This window comes from Urocitellus parryii, chromosome 10, assembly GCF_045843805.1.
Source record: "Urocitellus parryii isolate mUroPar1 chromosome 10, mUroPar1.hap1, whole genome shotgun sequence".
Lineage (NCBI taxonomy): Eukaryota > Metazoa > Chordata > Mammalia > Rodentia > Sciuridae > Urocitellus > Urocitellus parryii.
In genome coordinates, this window is record NC_135540.1 from 76,462,199 (window position 1) to 76,484,785 (window position 22,587).

At 40.5% G+C, this 22,587-nt stretch overlaps 1 pseudogene across 1 annotated transcript in view; it reads left to right on the top strand.

The window, feature by feature from the left end:
• Positions 1 to 20,752, top strand: part of LOC144257268 (AF4/FMR2 family member 1-like) — a 99,046-nt pseudogene extending 78,294 nt beyond the window's left edge. The window contains exons 3-4 of the transcript XR_013344412.1: positions 19,243 to 19,363; positions 19,762 to 20,752. The product of XR_013344412.1 is annotated as an AF4/FMR2 family member 1-like (transcript). The remainder of the gene's footprint in view (positions 1 to 19,242; positions 19,364 to 19,761) is intronic.
• Positions 20,753 to 22,587: the final 1,835 nt, after the last annotated feature.

Sequence of the window (22,587 nt, forward strand, 5' to 3'; positions counted from 1 at the left end):
TTTCTCCTTAGGAAGGAAATGGTGGGGATGGTATAGAAAAGGGGAGCATGGAAAGAAAAGGGGATGCTGGACCAAATATGTACCAAGTTTTAGCATTTGGATCTTAATTATGTATGTATATTAATAATAATCCAGTTATTGAATGCTTACAGTTCTAGGCACTGAGTTTAGCACTATGTTTGCATTATTTTGTGCAAAGACCTGAAACCCTTGGTATGATTTTCATCTCCATCTTGAAAACAAGGAAAATAAGGCCTAGAGAGTCTGTGACTTGTCCTGCTGATCATTACCTGGTAGTGACAGGATCTTAGAGGATATCATCAATGTAGATATTGGGGGAAATTTACCACGTCTTTCTGTCTTGCACTCTTTTGGTGGCTGCTATTCCAGTAGGAAAGTAGCATAGGGCCTTGGTAATATTTCTCAGTCTCACAGTGGTGGTTCTTAATAGGGGAAGAAACGTTACCACTGTATGCTAGGGGATATTTGGCAATGTCTGAAGACATTTTGGTTTTCACAGTAGGGAAGGGGGTGTGCTACCGTCACCCGAAATGGGGGTCAGGATGCTGCTAACATTTACAGCGTTCAGTGCAACCCCACCACAAAGAATTCTCTGGCTCCAAGTATCAATAATGCCATGATTGAGAACCCTTGCTCTACAGGTTCCCCTGGTTCAGGAGTAGGGGGATATTTGTGCTTCATGGGGCATCTGTGCTTTGTAATCAAACTGAATCTTGCCAGCCCAGGTGCTAGTTGCTCAACCTGTATTTGTTTTGGATACAGCATGTGCAGGACACTGCTGGGTGCCATATGGGTTCTGCAGCCTGTGGAAAAGGAAGTGGTCAGACTTCTCATAGAAGTTTTAAGAAAATGAAAGGAGCACTTCTGAATGTGGTGGTGAGAAAAGGAGTTCGTTAAGCAGAAGTGGTGTGGGATGAGCAGAGGCTTGGATTAGGGCCAGTGGGGTGGACAGATGGAGCAGTGGTTGCTAATTTGGAAAGTGTAAAACCTGAGATAAAGAGCACTGTGTTCTTCTCAGGGCTGGAGGGGCCTTTGGGGGGACATTTTCCAACTTCTCCTTTCTCACCCTGCCTAGTGCTCTCTGCTCTCGGTTATACTGTGCATGTCAACAGCATTAGCTCACTTAGTCCTCATTAGCTTTGTGGAATTGCTAGGTCTGTTATCATCTTCTCCCCATCTCTTCCCAATTGTAAATGACTTTCCCAGAGGACCACAGCTAGGAAGTGGCAGAGTCTAGGTTTTAGTTCTTCACTAACTCCAGAGGCCATTACCTTAACCAGCTTACTGTGCTGGTGAGCAGAATGTTCTATCCTATGGTGTATTGCTCAGCCTTCTAGCTGCCTTCCTCAAATTCCACAAAGTGAAGCAGGAAGCCCACAAACAGCAGTCTCCATTTGGGAACTTGAGTGGCCATCAGTTGCTCTGTAGCAGAAAATGGTAGACAGGTTGGATCCTGATAGCAGGTTCCACAGGGAACCTCTGCAGGAGCAAAGAAAGACTTCTGAGTAGTGGTGCCTCAGCACATCTTTGGGTACCAGGTTGATGGCAGCAGTCTTTTTGAACTAAGTGCAAGAAATCATGCAAAAGAGAGATTGATCCTTATAAGAAAACCATCACCTATTGCATTACAGATTTATTATATGAAATGCTTTTAAAAACCCACAGCTCTCTGGTTTGGTAATTTTGTGGGGAAGGACTTGCAGGAAAAACACTTGGAAATATGAAGAAGGAAATGTAATTGTGCTGCTTTCTGCATAGGCACTAAATCAGTACATGAAGAAACAAGACAAGAATCAGAGAAGACTAGTTTTCTGAAGCCTCACAAACAATTTAATTCCCAAGTAGGGAAAAGTAATGAATTTTAAAAGAATGAAGATTTTGAAAGAATTCCCCAATGAGGATTGGGGGAGGCACCAGGGGAAGGTCATTAAATCTTCACAGTGGCTGCTAAGGAGTTTGCTCTGAAAACTTTGCAGGTGGGAATGTGTCTCTACTGGATCACTTGTTGCCCAGTAGAGCCAAAAGCAGAAGCCACAGCAATCTGTTCAAGGAGTTAGGCAAGGACCCTAGTTTTGTTTGATGGGCACACTCATATACACACATGCACGCTTCTGTTGTTCAGTTCTCCCACAGCCATCTTGCAAGTTGAGGGCCACCCTACTCTCTTTCCTTTCATTGATCTGCTACACCATCTGATAGATCCATTTGTGCTTCCAAATCACTCCTTTCTGATAAAACATGAGATTTAACGGGACGCCCTTTAGGTGGCCCAGAGGAGGATCTGATAGAAAGATCTCTGACCAAACAGTAGTTTATTCTTGTTTTTTCCCTAATGTTACAGTAAAATTTTCAAGTACCTTTCAAGAAAAGGGGAATGAATAGCATGGTCAAAAACTTCATCCCAGATTGTAACTATTATCATTCTATTTTACTTGTGTTACCATATATTTATTTGCTTCATTATTGGAGCCACCCAAGAATCTGCTTTTTTTTTTTTGCTTCTATAAATGCAAATATCAACTGCTTTTTCCTAAATACTTCAGCTTGTATATCATGAACTAAAGTGCAGTTTTGCAGCTTTTTTCTTCTTCCATAAAATATGCAAAGAAAGGCACAAACCTTAAGTGTACTGGAATGTTGTGACAGTACATCCATCTATGTAACTCAAACTCCAAGGCAGACATGGAGCTATTCTTAGGGTGATTTTTTTGGTGGGTAGGTGGGAAGATGATTAAAAGATGAGTAAATGTACACATACCTACTTTATTTTTCCTCCACTCATACTATCATTTCTGTTTTTAAAAAACCACAAAGTGAGTTGTATGTGCTTCATAATGTGTCAGTTTGTAGAGAGTATGTGGGTGATTCCTTGAGTTCCCACCCAAGAACCCTTAGATTAAGGTACTATTCTTCTACCTAGGTTCTCTCTTACTGAGAATTTTCTGGATTTTTATTAAGTTATTATGATTTTTGACCCACCTAAGATATCCTGAACATTGTTTTAAAAATAACTTTCCTATGACTATAATAATTAATATTTCTTCTTTGACTGGGGATATAATAACTGCTTTCTTTAAAACAAGCAAATACCACAGTCATTAGAGATGATTTTTGGGGCACGAACACTTCCCCCAGTGAAGACCTTGTCAATAAAGACTTCTGTTCATTCTCCAGAACCTCCCTAATTTTATGTAACAGTAAAAAGCATGTGACAGAATAGAACTCAACCAGCCCCTGCTGTTTTAAGAGTGCATTTATTAGATAAGTGCTGAAATAATTGGATTGTGTTTTTTTCTGGGATTATGCTGTTGAAGTGGTGAACAGGCTGGCAGGGTTCCCCTAACATAGATGGCCTTAGTTGGTACCTATCATCATGTAGGGTCTTTTATTTCTGTTCTCGGGACCCTTTGAAGGGTCAGGATAAGAGAAACTGAGAATGACTGGATATCCTTCCAGGTAACATGATTGTGTATCTATAGATGACCAGGGCCCCAAACTAAAGTTGGGCAAGTTGTCATTTGTCAGGAAAATTACTTGGTTGCTGTTACCTACTTCTTTCTATTTTGTTATCCTTCCAACTTTGGGTAAAATGTAATGTAAATACTCCAGCCTTTCTCGGCTACTTTATTGTAATGGAGTAGCTGAGAGTCTCTGCGGGTAGTTGGTGAGTAACTAACTACCTTTATTAGTAAGAGGTCTCCACTGTACAGGTTTGTTTGTTTGTTTGGGTGCCACGGTTTGAACCCAAGGGTGCTTTACACTGAGTCATATCCCTAGCCCTTTAATTTTTTTTTTTTTTTTTTGTAAGAGATGGAGTACCAGGAATTGAACTCGGGGGCACTCCACCATTGAGCCATATCCCCAGTCCTATTTTGTATTTTATTTAGAGTTGCTCAGCGCTTTGCTTTTGCTGAGGCTGGCTTTGAACTGGCTTTGAACATCATATCCTCCTGCCTCAGCCTCCTGAGCCCCTGGGATTACAGATGTGTGCCAGCCACCATGCCTGGCTCACTGCACGGGTTTTTATTTATTTATTTATTTATCTATCTATCTATTTATTTATTTATTTATTGCTGTTGTTTGTTTATTTGAATCATAGTATTTATTTATTTATTTTAGTTAAATTATTCTGTACAGGTTTTTGAAGTACAAGGAGTAAATAAGAATATGAGGTTCACTCTACTTCCATTTGAAGTTGGAGGTTTAATTTTACGAAGGCTGTCAATCTGTTTCCTCCTTTTACTGACAACCTGACAGATGTCCTTTTCTTTAAATAAAGGTATTCAAATCTAGTGATGCAATCTCCTGCCAGATTTTCATAGAATCGGGGCATTTGGGAAATAGTAAATTCTGACCTTTAATAGCAGCCACTGCCTTAACTCTTCATATTTTCCAAAAGCCACACCCGCTGGTGGGGTAGATATCTTGGGGGATGTTGGATGGACTCACTATGCCTTGGGAGTTTAATCTGTTTCTTCTAATGTTTTGTTTCTTTTGTTCTATTTTATTTTTTAATTTGTTCTAATTAATTATACATGACAGTATCTCCTAATGTTTTCTTAAGCTCTGCTATCTCTCTTGTATCCTATCCTTTCCATTTATTTCATTCTAAAATTGTGAAGAATTTTAGTACAAAATCCATTATTCACATGTAGCCATAATCAGTGAGTGGACTGGTTTTATGCCTTGTGGATCTTCTGTACTCGCTCACTTCACAACACCTTGGAGGCTCTTGATCTGCAGGCCAGGTACCATTTTGGAGATGGGGAAGTGGGTTCCTAACATCACACAGTGAGTGGCATTAGAACCAAAGGGGGTGCCAGTTTGGCACATTTCCCATCACACATCACTGTATACTCATCTTTTGGGATAAGTGGGACAGGCATTTAAATGAGATAAGGATAAGTGGGGAGATTTTTATCTTTTTCCCCTCAAGTCAGGAAAGTGGATATGGGGAAACTGATGTTATCAAAACACCTCTTATTCCAGAAGAAATGACTTCGAAAGCAGTCTCTACTGTTTTTAAAATGAAAGACCTCCAAGGGAACTTTAAACCACCCCCTAACCCTTTTTTTTTTTTTTTTTTGTGATGCTGGGGATTGAACGTAAGCCCTACAAAATCTTTTCTAGTAAGTTCTTTAGGATCTGCAGTCATACATGTACCTGAGGTAATGATGTCCGTCACATTCCACCATCTTTCCTATGAATTATGATATTTAAGTTTATTATTGAACATTTTTTTTCTCAGTCTGTAGAATTGTGAATGCTGACTTAGCAAACAGAATGATGTCTAGAGGTGTTAAAATGGTGTAAAATCATTTGAATTAGGAAGTCAGGCCAGAATTTGCATAGCAGGTTTTGGGTGACCCTGTGGAGACCTAGCTCTGAGCGGTTCACACTGCCCAGAGAGGGCCTCTTTTGGACAGTGAGGAGGAAAAGGGCCAGGGAATAGTGATTGGTTTTGTCTGATCATCTGAGGCTTTATGTAATTCCATCTGCATTCTCAACTCTGATATCTACCCTCTGCTCATTTCCTAAAAGAGATAGTGTTCCATGTGCACAGTAATTTGAGATCATTTTGTCAGGCTGAAGGAAGCCTACAGGCCATTTGTGGGGGGATTGCTGCACTGGAAGATAATTGAGGGTTCTGCCAGCTCCATGTAGCGGGTGGCTACAAGCAGTGATCATCCTCACAAGTTATCAGGGATAACTTTCCGAAGAGAAAGTTGGGGAGAGGGGTGAGATGGGTGTGTGTAGACACCTCCCTGTGGTAATTGCTCCTCCACAGTGTGGTGTGGGGCCCCTTTCCCTCTTAGGAACTCTGCTTATCCTTCAAGACTCAGCTCAGATGTCACTGCACTGAATTCAGTCACCCCAGGCTCCTCCATTTAGAGTTCCTGTTTTTTTTTCCTCTTAGTACATTAACATTTGTACCCCACCTTTGCAGTCACCCTTAGCATTTTTTCCCTTCGTGTATCAGTCTAGATTGTAGAATCTTTTTTGATCCTTAGATCTAGCATGTAAGGAGTCAATATTTGCTGGAAATAAGTGGATTTTCTGTTTTTATTCTGTGAGGCTTCAGTGTTTGTTTATAAGAAATTGTTGCTTGGTGCCATATAAAATACCAGCACGTTTCCACAGATAAATGTGTTTGTGCTGTTAAATATATTTAAGTGAATGATATTCGAAATGCAATTCTCTTAGAAGAAACTGTTTTATAATTAGAGGCCTTGTAAAATATAAAGTATATACTTGTTTGTTTTGAACATTTGCTTATTGTTTACTTACAATGGGTATATTAGCATCTGATTTTCAGAGACTGCAAATGAACATTTTGGCGCTGGGGATGTGACTCTTCCAGTGGTAGAATGCTTGCCTAGCATGACCAAGGTTCTGGGTTCAGTTCCCAGCTCTGCAAAAATAAAGGGGAGGGAAAAAGGAACATTTTAAAGCTTTATCAAGGACACAATCTTTAAAAATCCCTAAGTGTACCTTTTTTTCTTTTTTAATTAATTGAACTTTTAGATTTTGGTTTCTTAGTGTTCCAGAAGGTGGAGGCGTGCTTTATTAAGATTGATAAATTCCCTTTGTTTTAGTCAAGTGAATTGCCTGTTGGTGCTAATGGGTAAAGGATGATATATTCTGCATATAAATGTTGATGGCTGGGCCAAAGTCCAGCCCAAAGAATCCTGACAAGCTTTGTAAGTCTCACAACACCATGTAGCAGAGGTCAAATGGAGACTGACTTCTCCAGAAAAACAATGACTTACTGTTTAGCTTTAAGGAGATGCCAATTATAGCGAGTGGTAGGAGGTGAGCTGGGTTAGGATGAAAATGAGAATATTTAGAGACGTGTAATTGTTGCTTGTTGCCATATAAAATACCAACACGTTTCCAGCTCTCCTCTCCTATAATAATCTCCCTGTTCTTCCTACTTGAAATGTCTGTGGTATGGAATGGAATAGAAACTGCCCCTAGTTTTTATGACATTAAACTTTCTCTCTGTGGAAACAAGTGTGGCGTGTGTAATTAAATTACCAAAGGGAGAGATAAATAGAAATCAAGTTGTGAAGAGATGCTGACAATTCTTTAAAAACATTTATATCAACAATTTATGCATCTATTTTTGTTGTCTGCTTTGTGTAAAATGCAAATAAGGTTAGAGATCTGCTTTGTGTCATGTCCCTTGGTCTGCTAGGGGCCTGAAAAACACTCCTAGAAAGTTTCTCTCCACAGCAGCCTGTTTAATGAGGTTCTAGACTTTTTTGTGTTGACTGGGGGATGGAGGATCCTGAATTTAGTTTTAGATGGACTCTTCCATGATGGAATGAGCTTACTGAGTGGGGAAAGAGTAGCTCTATAGTTTTTGGGTTTTTTTTTTTTGTGTGTGTGTGTGTTTTTGGTTTTTTTTTTTTTTTTTTTGGTTTATTTAATTGAAAAAAAAATGTGTGGATGGTTCTCTCTGTACTCATTTAAAGAACAAATGTTTCTTAATACTCCATTATTTAGAGGAATAAATTGTATCTTGCCAGTTTCCTTATAATCCCATTGTCCCCTCATGGCTCTTATCAATACTGTCATGGCTTTTCCTTTCATTTTCCTGGTGGAGGCCTTTCCTGTTGCCTTTTGCAGCTGGTTAGCAAGTCTCAGTGCTCAGCATTCGTTCTGGCTGGAGCAGTGCTTGGTACATTGGCCCGGTTTCAAACAGTTCTCCTTATTGTGCATGGTGCAGTGGGTTCTCTGGAATGTGTTAGAGTTCAGTGATTGGGAGGGACGCTTCCTTTTGCAGTGGTAGATCCTGCGTTGTTTTCTAAGCTGTCCACAGAACGTACCTCACTCATCTGGCATATGTTTTGAGTTATCTTAAAACGTTGGGGGGCGGGGGGTGGAATCTGTTTAGTGTATTTGATCTCTTATGAATTGTAGAGTTAGAGGTTGTTTTTTCTTAACACCAAAAAACTTGCTCCTGTGTAATTTCTTGAGAGGAGAGTTGCTGTTTCAAAACCCCCTTGGGGACATTTCAGCAGTCTCCTGATACACAAGATTAATTTGGGAATGATTTGTTTTTCTCCTGTTTTCTTTATATAACTTGAAAATCTGTTGATGTATTAATAAGTTATTTAGAGAATATCATTGATAATTGCCTAGTTTTAAATATTATTATCTTTTGATAATGCTTAACTTCAAAATGTGTGTGTGTGTGTGTGTGTATTTTTTTTTTTTTTAATGTGAAGAACTATAACTTGAGGCTCTGGGTCTGCATGTAGAGCAGGTGTGCAGAATCACACCCATTACACCAGTGTTATGTCTATGAGTGTGTGTAGGGTAGATCCCGAGAGGCAGGAGGGACTAGTGGCTGACTTTAAGTAGCCTGCATTCTTCCTGAGGGTGGGTGTGAGGAGCATAATTGAGCAGATAAGTGAGTAGACAAGATAATTTTAGTTAGTGACTGAAGATAAAGCAAGGTGAATCGTTAGCAGGGAGCACCTGCTAGTGGGGTGAAGCAGCCATGTGGCTGAGGAGCCCATACTTAACCTAGCTGTTAGTGACACAAGTGAGCCAGCAGTCCTCAGCTCTAGGACAGGGATCAGCAGCTCACAGCTTGACCTGTTCAGGCCTGAAAAGAAGGCCAGTGTGGCCAGTAGTGGAAGGAGGGTAGGGGAATTGGACATGTCTGGGAGGTGATAATTAAGGGGAAGGATCCCGAGAATGGAGCTATGTAGGCTAGGCCTCTGGATTTCATTTTGAAAGCTCTGGGAAACCTATAGTGGGCTTTTGGCTGTGCAAGAAGTGACTTAATCTGGTTTGCGCTTTAAAATATTGCTCTGGATCCTTTATTTACTTGTGTGTTTTCCCCTGTGCTGCGTCACGGTCTTTTCTTTGTGAGCTTTGTTTTTAAGGTTTTAGTCCTACAGATAACTTTTAAAAATTATTTGAGTCCATTGATTAAAGAGTCAAGTATTAACTGTAGATGTTACCCCAAACACCTCATCTTTTCTCTTCCTTTTCTGTGTAGTATAGTTTTATGACCGACTAATAAGTCTGGTGAACTGAAGATTCAGACCTGTGACATTAACTGATAAACACATGGTGTCAGCTGAGGCTACTTTCTTGGCTGATCTGGGAAGGGGTGATGTCAGCTTCCTTCTAGGTTTGAGTCATTTGATGGGCAAAGCAGTCTGGTGAAATTGGTTTTATATATCAGACAGTGAATCACATTTTGCCACCAATTAATAGACTGGCAGAATTCAGAATCCTGGATCATTTGAATAGAGTATTTATTGTTCCAGACAAAGATCCATAGTAAACTTGACTTTGCTAAATATTGTGCAAGGCACTGTGCCTTCAAGGGACAGTCCTTGCCCTCAAGGAGCTCACTGATAAGGAACATCTAGAGTTCATCTAGTTTGGGCAAATGTAAACAGATCAGGGTATAGCCCTGAGATAGAGGTGGTGGTACCCAGGAAGACCTTTGGAAGACAGGTTAGGAGTTCATTGGGGACCTGGTAGAGAGGAGGGCTGGGCTTCTCAGTCTCTCAGCTTCCTGGGCTGCCAGGGTGCATAGGTGAGGCCTATGCAGAGAGTAAACTCTGACTCCAGAAGAGGGATTGGCAAGCAGAGGCTGGTGGTGAGGGTGTTCCTTAGATACCACCCGGAGCTGCAGTCCTGTAGGCAGGAGGGGTCGCAAGATCAGATTCATGGTTTTTAGAAAGATCAGTGAGGTTACTGTGCAGAGGTAGAATCCCCAAAAAGAGGCGCTCTAACCAGATCTAGTGGAAGTGAGAAAATTCACACAACTCTTCACTTGAATTTTGGATGTGTAATAGATTTAATACTCAAAACTTTTTTTTTTAAAGTTGGGGAGAGGTGAATTAAATGAAGTAGACATTAAAATCAAAAGAGAGAGACTTTAAGCTTGCTTGCCTGCATTCTTTCTTAGTTTGTGATCACAGGATATTTGTGGCTGTAATGAGACCGAATTTTCAGCAGCCTCATTATTTTATGGGTATGTGATGTGGTCCTTCATGGTCAGTTGAGTATGTGAGAAGACTGGCATGTTAATGAGGCAAGTGCTCCGATTGATCCTAGTACAGGCCAGACTTGCAGGGGAAGAGCTACTGGCTCTGCTCATATTTCTGATTGGTGCCAAATGAGCAGTGCCAACAAGGCAGGCGGTCAGAGGTGGCTCTGATCACCAGGGACCTTTAAATAACCAAAGGGGGAGACAGAAATAACTAGTTAGGAGACAGGTTTTTATCTGTTGCCATCATGGGTTGGGGGGTGTATTTTTTGCATATTCCTTCAATGGACTACAGGTTAGTACTCTCAGTAGTTGAGGGAACAGTTTAAATACTTTAATTTAGAGACTGAATTTTCTGAAACTTTTGAATAACATTAATATGTTCATATTTCATGTAATATGAAAACCACATTAACCCCTAGGTCAGAAGTGATTTCACTGGTATGGGTTGTATAATTGCTCTATTTTCGTGTTGACCTTGCTCAGTCAGTACTAGTTTTTTACTTTTTTTTTTTTTTGTGGTGCTGGGGATTGAACCTATTGCTTTGTGCATGCGAGGCAAGCACTCTACCAACTGAGCTATATACCCAACCCTAGTTTTTTACTTTAAATATGTTTAGAAGTAAAAAATTTTCCTGCATTGTAACTGGGGATAACTTGGCTCACTTGTCTCCTTTCTCTTTACACTTATTGTTCGTTTTGGAGTTGTACCTCCGCAGTCAGTTTTCTGTACTCCCCTTTAAAAAACAATTGAGGAAGAGAAGTTCTGTCCTTTTTTATCTGTTGGTTAAAAATTTCTCCTAAAATATATGATCTCTAAAGATATGTGAATGGGTTGCACTGACTACCCTAATTGAAAAACATGAGCTCATGCTATCTGGTGTCTGAACTTTGGACCATATTCTCTTATACACTGTGGGCAGTTAGGTTCTGCTTTGTGCAGATGGGTCTGAAACTATATGGTGACAATGTTAGACTGAGTCCAGTTTTCAGAACTCCTAACAAGAGCTACTGCAGAAATGATCAATATCCCAATGTTTCTTTACTCTTGTTCTATATGTATATGAGGTGTTTGCTTCATATATATATATATATATATATTAGTTGTAGTTGTTAATACCTTTATTTTATTTATTTTTATGTGGTGCTGGGGATTGAACCCAGGTCCTTGCACGTGCTAGGCAAGCATTCTAACACTGAGCCACAACCCCAGCTCCATGAGATCTTTGCTTTTTAATTGGAACTTCTGACCACCAAAGTAATAAATATTGTTGTGAAAAGAATATTACGACTCAATGTTAACACAATGTTCCCTAAACCACATTACTGATTTACCTCCTTCGGCCTAATCTCAGATGTCTACTTATAGTTTTTTTTTTTTTTTTTCTTGTATCAGGGATTGAATTCAGAGGCACTTGACCACTGAGCCACATTCCCAGCTCTATTTTGTATTTTGTTTAGAGATACGGTCTCACTGAGTTGCTTAATGCCTTGCTGTTGCTAAGACTGGCTTTGAACTCATGATCCTCCTGCCTCAGGCTTCCCGAGCCGTTCACGTTAGCATGCACACAGAAAATCCTGGCAGGTTCATTTTGAAAGGTGAATGAACATGATGCCTCATTAGAATTGATGTGACTTACTTTTATTCAGGTTTGCCTAGGTAGAGTCTGTCTCAGTTTAAAACTTTCAGTATTCAAGATATGGAAAATATCTAATTGGCACTGAATCCTGGAGAGAATTTATGGATGAGAAAGAATATAAATTTCAGCATTAGTATTACCCTCTTGAGGAGAGTGGATGGGTAAAGGTTATGGGAGTAGTATTTTCAAGTTTTGATTAAAATTTGCAAAATGAGGTCACTCCAAAACTATTTTTCAAGTATTATAATCAATTCTAATAAAGCTGAGCCTTCTGTGATAGGAAGAGTTGAGTAGCAGACAGTGCTAATATGTGAGATGTGAGATGATCCCCTGGGCTCTTCTCCAGGAAAACAACTGATATAATGTTATTTTGTCATTGCACATACATGGCTTATATATTTTATACAAAATCTGGTTGTAAGACTTTATATTTTAGGGTTAAGTCCCTGATTTTTTTCCTTTGTTTGTTGTGTTTTAGGAGATATTAAGAGTAAAAATCTTGGAACACTTAGCAGATTTTTATTTTTATTTTTTTAATGAGAAAGGCTGCTGTAAATTCTTTCACGTGCATAAAAGTGAGAGGGAAAAAATTCTTTATTCTTTGAAGGCACATTTATTCTGCCTTCATACATGGAGCCACTCTGCACACATTTGAATTATATTTGGAGAGACATCGTTTAATGGCAAACTAAAATTGTACTTAAAAGTATGTGAAAAATGTGTCCCACATGTTGGATGGTAGCAGTAGAAAAACATGGAACCAAAGGGCCAAAGGGGCCAAAAGATGAGCTTAAGTATCTGAAAGTGACTTGCCTTTTGAGTAAGAATTCAAGAATCTAGTCCTTTTCCTTCCATCTTGTTGTGATGTATATACAAAGCTCATCTTTGTCTAAATAAATGTCGCCCAACTTTTGTGAGTTTTATGTGTTGCTTTATATGTCTCCTCCATGCCTACCCAGATAAATACATAGGAAAAATTACCCTGGATTCTCCCAGGGAGAATTAAAATTTTAAACGTGAACTCTAGAGGGAGTTGGCGACATCTTTCCGAGGAAGGACGATATGAAGTGACCAGTCAGGGGTGATAAATGGGCAGTCAGCTGTGCACAGCAAGCCCTGTGGGCTGCCAGTTGCTATGGAAGCACGGAATGGCATTCAGTGATCTTGCATGACTAACCTAGTTTAGCAGAGGGCCTGTGGGTCTGGCCTGGGAGAAGGTGCTTCGGCCAGCTGATCCCAGAGCAGGCTTACTGCCTGCCCCAGGGCTCAAGTCCAACCAGGGCCTTTCTGTTACCATCTTTCCTCATCCACTTATGGTATTTCCTTTTGTAGTTCAAAGGAAAGAGAAAAAGGAATCTCTCTCACTAATCCTTACAGAGTTGTGATAGCTTTCATTTTATCACAGCATTTTAACACCTCCATAACACATTCCAGGCCTCCAAGAGGAGAATTTGAAAAGTCAAAGTAAACTTGCCCCAGCATGGGGTGTATTGAATTGAGTACTTAGGGACTGAACCAGCAGCTTTGAATTTCTCAGGATTTTCATCACCTTTCCAAAAGTGAAAGGATCCTGACCTGTTTTAGGTTTCTGAAGCTTCATTCAGGCTTCTGTGCTGAGTCAGAGTGGGGAACTCTGTCGCTGAGAACATCTGTGGCACAGTCCACCTCAGTGGGCTTGCATTTGTGTTCTGCAGGGTGAGTCTTCCCCTGTGACTGGGCTGTCACCACACATTGGAAACTGAAGCCTGTGGTTTCCTGTAGGGTCTCTGTAGCTATTCACTTAATTTAAAAATAAAAACTGTGGAGGCAGTGGTTTGATGCATTCATGTGGAGTTTTTCTGGTTTTGAGGTGGGTTCTTGCTCTGCTCCCCAGCCTGGGCTTGAACTTGCCACCCTCCAGCTGCAGCCTCCTGAGTAGCTGGAATTACAGGCACGTGCCACCATGGCCAGCAATCTTTTTGATGCATCATGTTGAACCTTAAAGATGCCAGACGGCATATGATCTAAATGTAAAAACTTGGCTGCTGGAAGTTATTCCCTATCTAAAAATATTTTTGAAAACATCTGGTAGAATTCTTGGATGTCTGTGGGGGTGGTCAGGCTTTGTACCCTCTCCCTACCCAGGGGCATTTTAGCACATGTTCTTGTATTTGAAGGCAGTCAGCTGCTTCCAACTACCAAGTAACTTCATGTTTTTTTTCTCCCCAGGTGGGGACTCCTGGGCTGATCAGAAAGGTGGCATCAAGGCCCTAGGAACATGGCCTAGATCAGCTAGCCAGAAGTTAATGGGAGCATGCCTGATGTTGCATATTATGGCTAGCATATTATGGCTACTTTGGTGCAGGTGTATTTATAACCTCTCCTTGAAAGAAATTAACGTGGAATCTCTTAACATATTAGAGATGACTTGTGAACTCAAAAGTTATTATGGGGCGAGTGACCTCAAATCTATAAGTTTTAAAAAGGCTCTAAAATAAGAATTATAGTACAGTTTTTATATCTTCAAGAGCAACTACATGTTGTTGACTATATCCACCCCCACCCCACCCCTTTTTTACATTCAGAGGCACTCGACCACTGAGCCACATTCCCAGCCCTATTTTGTATTTTACTTAGAGACAGGGTCTCATTGAGTAGCTTAGCACTTGCTGTTGCTAAGGCTGGCTTTGAACTTGCGACCCTCCTGTCTCAGCCTCCTGAGCTGCTGGTATTACAGACGTGTGCCACCATGCCTGGCTGCTCTCCCTCTTTCTAAGGGCCTTCTGTGAGGTCCTTAGACAAGGTCAGACCTGTGTGGACACATTTAGCAGATATCCGTTTTGTGGCTTTGAGCTTGTTCTGCTGGCTGGGACGATCCTGACTTATCAGCATGTACCTCCTTGAGACTAAGGAATTATGAGTGGCTCTAAGTGAGCACATCTTCTGTTGTTGTAGACCTGTCTAACAACGTTGGAAAGTTCTGCTTCCAGAACTGTGATTGAGAGCACACACTTTGTTGCCAGGCATTGGGACCATCAGGCCTATAGTTATAAAGAAGTCACTCCTTGAGCCTTATTTTTCACTTGGAAAATGGGGGTCACAATCCCACTGTCACAGGGTGGTTGTGCAAACTAAGCAGGATACAGACTGAGGATCAGCCCCAAAGTTGATAGTCCTTGGCAGGCTGCTAATCACCTGAGTGTGTTGCTTTGAGGTCAGCTCCCATCAGTGTGAACTCCATTGTACCCCTCAAAACCACCCAGAAAAGTCGTTCACCATACCAGTCTCAGGCCCCACCTTCAAACTGCTGAACGGAAACTGTGGTTCTTGGTGGTCTGTTTTCACAAGCCTTTCACGTGACTCTGTTCACTCAAGGTGGAGAACCTCTTTAATGCAAAATGCCTTGCAGATGCCAGCCAGGAGAGCTGGTAACTCACTGTATTATGTGTGGATCAGTGAGAACTTCTCACCAGGCTGATGTTGGGATGAGGTTATCCTGTGTGTGTCTGAGAGTGAAAATGCATTTTTTCCCCCAACACAGTGGGGGAAAAGCCACCTTTCATTAAAGTGATAGTTAACTTGTAATTATTCAAGGGTAATTACAGAGTTTGTGAATCATGTCCAATATTTTTGCTGCTTCCTGAAAATCCCCTTATTTAACATTTTTCCCCCTGCCCACTCTTTGCTTATACCTTGTTTTGAGAACCAGGATATATTATAGGCGAAACAAAAGTTTACTCATGCTATGAATTGTTTGTGTTGTTTAAAAAGTTACGTTACCCAACTGGGGCTGTAGCTCACTGGTAAGGCGCTTGCCTTGCCTATATGAAGCATTGGGTTCGATTCTCAACACTACTTAAAGATATTGTGTGTCCATCTACAACTGAAAAAAAAAAAGTTACATTGCCTTTCTTTTCCAAATGGAACCATAAAAAGGGAAATATTTCTGAAAAATTTTTGCCTGGGAATTTTTTTTAAAGACTCTTCCCTCAGCCATTTCAGATTTGTTTTAAGTATAAAGTGGAACAAACCATAAGTCCAGTCAGTACAACTGGCAAAGGCCTGTCAGTTGCAAGGAGAAAGGAGGCAACCCACAGCCAGGGTTCACAGCTTCCCCCATGCACCTCTGTGAACTTCCTGCCTCTTTGGCCTTCCTCTGTCCTGCCCAGGAGCCTTGGTGAGTGAGGCCCAAAAGGATGTTGCCCCAGAGGGCATGAGTGAGAGTCTTACAAAGTCCCAGCCTCATAAGATTCATCCTAGAAGTAACATGCATTGTGTTTTGATTTCCCTCACTATTTACAGGCTTTTCAGTTGAAGAGTGAGAGTGAATTAAAACCAAAACCAAAACAAAACAAAATCATAGTTTGCTTTAAAATTGGCAGAGTATTGCATATGTTTGCCAATAAGATCTTGGTGTGGATTTTAATTTTTTTGAAACAAATGAAGTAAAACCTTAATTAACCAGAATCCTTAACTTAATAGGATTTCTTCTGTGGGAGGCCCCTTGATTTTAGAATCACATAGTAATAAGCCCAGTGTTAGGCATTTTATGAAAGAACAGCCTAATTGCTTTTTTTTTTCTGGTTATTTCTGTAACAGTTTTCATTATTTTGGAATGAAAAACCAGAAGTACGTTGAAACCTAACTGATCCTGAGATGAGGCTGACACAAGACCGAGCTGATGGATTTAGAAATATTCTAGTGATTGCAAACTAGTGTCATTTTGTTTAAGTACAGTTGAGTATAGAATAAAGTGGAAATTAAACAAGGACCTCCGAGCAGCCTTAGTTGAGGGACTACTATTCACACCCTCACTTTTTAGTTCCCCAGTGAGAATTTTGCTGTCTGAGGTTCTCTTTTCTGAGACAAAAGTAGAGACTGCTCAGAAGTGACCATAACACTGCCCTTCAAAGCAGAGCCAAAAGCTGTGAACACTGAGGAGCAAATAAAGCTCTAGGGACTCCAGGGCTGAAACTAGCAGTAACAGAAGGGGGAGAAAACAACTCCCCTGCTGGTGAGCACAGCTGAGCTGGGGCCCTTGGTAAGCTCCTGCTTAACCACCCGTGCAGCTTGGCCTGACCTCAGCAAGGTGCAGGGCGTGGTGCACAGGGCAGTTTTTCAGGAAAGGCTCTTGGGAGTTTCAAGTGGCTCCAGAGTATAGTTGCATACATCACCACTTCCTGCAAATTGACCCAAAGTGGCTGAAAGACAAGTGTAAAGGAAAAAAAAAATTATGTTCTGATCAGCACTCTCAAGTAGCTTATGCAGCTGTATGCTAATGTATGTCACCTCTTGAAACAACAAGAAGAATAAGCAAAATCATTAAATAATTGAAAGGGATCCTTGAGTGGTCAAGTCCATTGTGCTACTGTCAATCAGACCTAAGTCTAAATATCCAAAGCATGTGACATCCAGACTCAATTAGAAAAGATTCCAGTCAGTTCTAATTTATTTTCTCTCAGTATGTTCACTATCCTAAATAGTTACCTTTGTAATTATGAGTTCTGTTAAAATCTAAAATTGCAATATCTGTCTTCTAAGGAGTAATGGTCTAAGCAGATGATTTTTGACAGTATCCTATCTATCAAATTTAATCAGGTAGCTTAGTTCTCCCCACTTTTAGATTGAAAGACTGTGGTACTAGCAGTCTTTAAAATAGCTCTAATTAATTAGTTTATTTATTTATTTATGTTCTTTTTAGTTACACGGCTCTATTTTTTTTTAAGAAAATTGTGTGTTTTCCAGAGTTTAAGAAAAAAGTTGCAAGTAATTTTATTAAAATGACAACAATGACAACAACAACAGCACTGAAAGCACAGTGGCTGCCTTTTTTATTTAAAAATATTTAATGATTAACTTCTATGCAAAGTATCATGCCTTAGAACCAGGAGGAGGTTATGCAGAACAAGAGGTTCTATTCTACTGAAGTTCATGTTCTAGGGAAAAGTGGGGAAGAAGAGGTAACCAATGACCTGTCCAGCAAGCACACACTTGGTGAATGTGAGGAAGCCTTTGGAGTGGGTGACATTCGAATATTTCCAGAGATCTTCTGGAAGCCGACAATTGGGGCTGGGGATGTGAGGTTGAAAGAGAAGCCATAGAAATTTTCACGATTAGAATGAAACCATCAACATCTAGGATATCACTGAGAAGCAGGGAGTAGTCTTGTGTGACTGGAATATAGAAGTGGTGTTTTGGACAGTCCTACTTCCTAGCTAAGTTGGTCCTGGAAGAATTGCTTATCTTTCAGTAAAGGTCTGGATGGGCATTAGAGCAAGAGAATGCCCTGACAGGGAAACGGACTTGTGGGAATCAAGTAGAATGCATATGGTAGGCCTTTTGGGGGTACAGTGGGGTTATGTACCCCCATAATTGAGCTGTACCAGATTATGAGGGAATTTTAATGCCAAAGCAAGGACTCAGTTTATTCTGCAATATAAAGGAGCCATCAAATAATGTTACTTTAAATATGGATAGTGACATGAGAATCAGGGCCTTAGGCCAGGCTTCTTTTCATGGGAAAGCTGAATTTGAGGGATATGGGGGAGCCAAAGAATCCACCAAGCTTTTGCCAGAGGAAATAAGCTAAGTCAAGAGAGAGGGAAGGACCAGGGAGGTTAGAGTTTGTAGTAGTGCACACAGCCGAGGCAATTGAATATTTTCCTGTTTGTTTAAATAGCAATGGGAAAAATGATTCAGGGGATTCTCTAGAAGCAAGTCTATGAAGACAAAAGGCTTTTTATAGTTCTAATTTTCATTATTTATTATCACATGAGCTGGTTGTGTTGCTGACAGTGAGGCAGGCCCTCTTTGGTTCATGAGACAGCTAAAATAGCCCTTCTTTCAGAATCCATTTCTGTGATCTGTTCCTCAGTGAGTGCATTTTAACCCCTCTGGTGCCAAGGCTGATGATTTAGATATATTTTATATGGTTAAAGTAGGGCAATCAGTTTGTAAGACATTCTCACTAGGTAGAGCTGACATCTATAATTGGATTTTCTCATCCTTGACACTAGAAATAAGAAATAAAAATCGTCTTTTTTGGATTTACATGCCAAGACACTCCCAGTAGAGTGGGCTGAGAATAAGGTAAATGCTGTTTTGGGTGCCTGGTAATCTTTTAATTATAAAATAAGCCTTTTGATTTTAATCTTCCAAAACGTACGACACTGATCCAGGAAAACAGCCTTTTTAAAGTTCACATCCTGCTGATTCCTTCAGATGAAAAGCTTCTGCCTCTACCCCATATTTTGCAAGCCGAAAGTCAAAATATCATTACTCTTGTCTCAGTTCCCCAGTGCCTATAAAAGACCGTTTGTCTTAGAGTCGGTCCTGAGCCATGACGGAGGCCTAGAGTGGGTGCTTGGGATTGAGAAGACAGGACAGTGGATGACAGGTCACAGCCAGTTGACTGAAGCCTCAGTCTAGGGGTGGGTTAAGGGACTTTCCTTAAGTCACATCCCTGTCGTTTCTTCTCCTTAGACCTATCCTCATCTTGCTCCACATGCGTACCATGGGCATGACAAAACTTGAATACTAATAGGTTTTATTGTTTTTGTTTTTTTGTGGCATCTGAAATAGCTTGTACAATGAAGACAGAAACCTGCTTCGAATTAGAGAGAAAGAGAGACGCAACCAGGAAGCTCACCAAGAGAAGGAGACATTTCCTGAAAAAATCCCCCTTTTTGGAGAACCTTACAAGGTATTTACTGTATACTAGAGTGTGAAAATCTGATTTATCATAATGTTGAGCTTGGTGATGAAATGATTCAGTGTAATTGAATTCAAATAAGGTTCACAATTGTGAAAACTTCTTCTAGAGATTGTTTTTGGAACCAAGTCTGAAAATTCTCTGAGTATCATTAGTTAAAACTACCAAAGTTTATGGTTTTCTTTTGTAATGTCTTGTATAATTAGTAATATGTGTGCAAGACGGGCTTTGCAATGGGAAATGAGTTAAAACTCCACATTGAATTCTGTAAGTTACACATGACATTGAGAATTTTTATCTTAATGGTATTATGTAGCAGTTTATTAAATGATTGTTCTCATTAGACTTATTCCCTCCAGTATCTGACCATGCTCTTTTCTTTTATTCAGACAGCAAAAGGTGATGAGCTGTCCAGTCGGATACAGAACATGTTGGGAAATTATGAAGAAGTGAAGGAGTTCCTTAGTACCAAGTCCCACCCTCAGTGCTTGGATGCTTCTGAAAATAGATTGGGAAAACCGAGATATTCTTTATTTCCTGACAAGGGGAGCAGCATTCCATCCAACTCCTTCCATACCAGTATCCACCACCAGCCCATTTACACTCCCGCCTCCGGACCACTTCCTGTTGGTAACATTAGCCACAATCCAAAGATAGCACAGCCAAGAATGGAACCATTGCCAAGTCTCCATGCCAAAAACTATGGCCCACCTGACAGCCAGCACCTGATCCAGGACCGTCTCGGACAGGAGGGATACAGCTCTAGTCATCACAAAAAAGGTGACCGTAGAGCTGATGGAGACCATTGTGCTTTAACAATAGACTCGGCTCCAGCAAGGGAGCTCTCTCCCTTGATTTCTTCTTTGCCTTCCCCAGTGCCCCCTTTGTCACCTATACATTCCAACCAGCAAACTCTTCCCAGGATGCAAGGAAGCAGCAAGGTTCACAGTAGTAGCAATAACAATAAAGGCTACTGCCCAACCAAGTCTCCCAAGGACCTGGCGGTGAAGGTTCATGATAATGAGACCCCTCAAGACAGTTTGGTGGCAGTTGTCAGCCATGGGGTAGCCCCTCCCCAGCCACCTTCTCAGACATTTCCACCCCCCTCCCTCCCCTCAAAAAGTGTTGCAATGCAGCAGAAGCCCACAGCTTATGTGAGGCCCATGGATGGTCAAGATCAGGCTCCAAGTGAGTCTCCTGAGCTGAAACCACTGCCGGAGGAGTACCGGCAACAGAACTTTGAAAGAACAGACTCAAAAGTGCCTGCCGAAGCCAAGCTCACCAAACTGAAGATGCCTTCGCAGATAGCTGAGGTGAGTGGAGCCTCTGATCCTGGGCAGTTCCCATTTGAACATATTTGAGATGGAAATGTCAGGATAATAGGAATGGGGAGGTGACTCTTTCACTTTTTGGTGGGATATCCTTTGGCTTTAGGATCCTGTTAAGTCTTGAAAACCTTAGGTCTGAGATGAATTCTGTAAGTTACACATGACATTGACGATCGACTTTGAAATGTCATTTGCGGAAAAGTTTAAAGAATCTTTTTTATTTACAACTGGTAAAATATAGAGATCCTAAGAGTATAGTTTATGTGTACGTCTGTATAGCCCACAACCCACTCAAAGTGGAGAACATGGACTGGGGTTGTGGCTCAGTGGCAGAGCGCTTTCCTTGCACACGTGAGGCACTGGGTTTAATCCTCAGTACCACATAAAAATAAATAAACAAATAAAGATATTGTGTCCATGTAGAACTAAGAAAGATTAAAAAAAAATGGAGAACACTTTTAGTACCTGAAAGTTCTAGGAAAGTTTTGAGCTGTCGTCTTGTTTGCGAGGAACACTGTCTCCTTTTAACAATGTGGAGGAAAAAACCTTGATTAATAGCTCCTCAGCCCAAGTTAAATTTTTTTTTTTTTTTAGTTTAAACCATAAAAAAGCAACATCCAGATGTCAAAATGTTGAAGGGAAAGACTTTATTTTTTTTAAAAAATTAAATCATAAGGAACTTTGAAGCTAGAGTTCTGTTCTAATATGTTTTATTTACCACTTATGTGGATGGTGACATCTCATTTGTGGGTGAGTCACAAATACAATAGAGAATGTTATTCAACTATGGGGTTTAAAAATAACCAAAATACTGAATTTTTAAACCAAGAAAGAAATTCCCTTTTCTAGTGCTTTGATAAATGAGAGCATTGTGTTTGAATGAGGAGAATCAAAGTACATATCCTATCACTGAAATTTTAAAGGAGTATCAGTTACTGAAAAATTAAAATTAGTAGTGCAAAGTGAATTTTACAAGTTAACCAGTAAAGTCTGTGGTTTAGTGTTTTGTCTGTTGTATAAACATTCTGTTGTGAATATCCGTCATTCGAAAATTATGTGCCACCCAGGTTTCAGTTTACATAATGACTGAAGGTTTAAAGAATGATTTGGGATTCTTCACTGGAGAGATAACTTTGATCTTCAAGGAGGAGAATTTGCTCCTTTATAGTGTCAGTTTTTAGTTTAGAAGAGGGATGCTGGGGTTCTGTCCTCAGTTGGTTCTTGAGCAGTGAGCATTCCCCAATGTCTTCAGAATGTGGCCTTTGTTTGGGGGTTGAGGAAAAATGGGAAAGGAAGAGTAAAGCAAATAGATCTCTGACTCCATCTTATGAAGAGTCTGTGCAGTGAAGCATTTATTGAATATTTTGTGCTGCAATGAAGGCAAAATAAAGCAAGATCCTCCCTCCTGGAGATGGTTTGTCAGTCCATCTTATAATCCAGACAGTGAAAAACTTAATGGGGGTTTCTTTGGTTTATGTATCAAGTAAGGTCTGCTGTAACTTCCTAAATAAACAAAAACAGAAAAGCATCTAAAGGGACAATTCAACATTTCTTTCTTAAAATACTAAACAACTAAAAAAATTTCTTCAAAATAATTTTAGGATGCATTAGTAGTATTTGCATAGTCTACCAAATGTTCAACCGTATGCTGAAGTGGAAAGCTAAAGAAGTATCCGTCCTGCCCCTGGAAAGCTGACATTCTAGTTTGGCCATCAGCCTATATTCACTCTTGAAACAGTGAGAGAACAATTGAGTACACTCTGCCTGGGGTTGGGTGTACAGTGAACCTGTGGAAATTCAGCCAATTAGGTTTCCCAGTAGCCGCTTCAGGGAGAGCATCTTGGTTAACTTTCTTGGGGGCAGAGGTGGGATAGAGAAGCTGAGTCA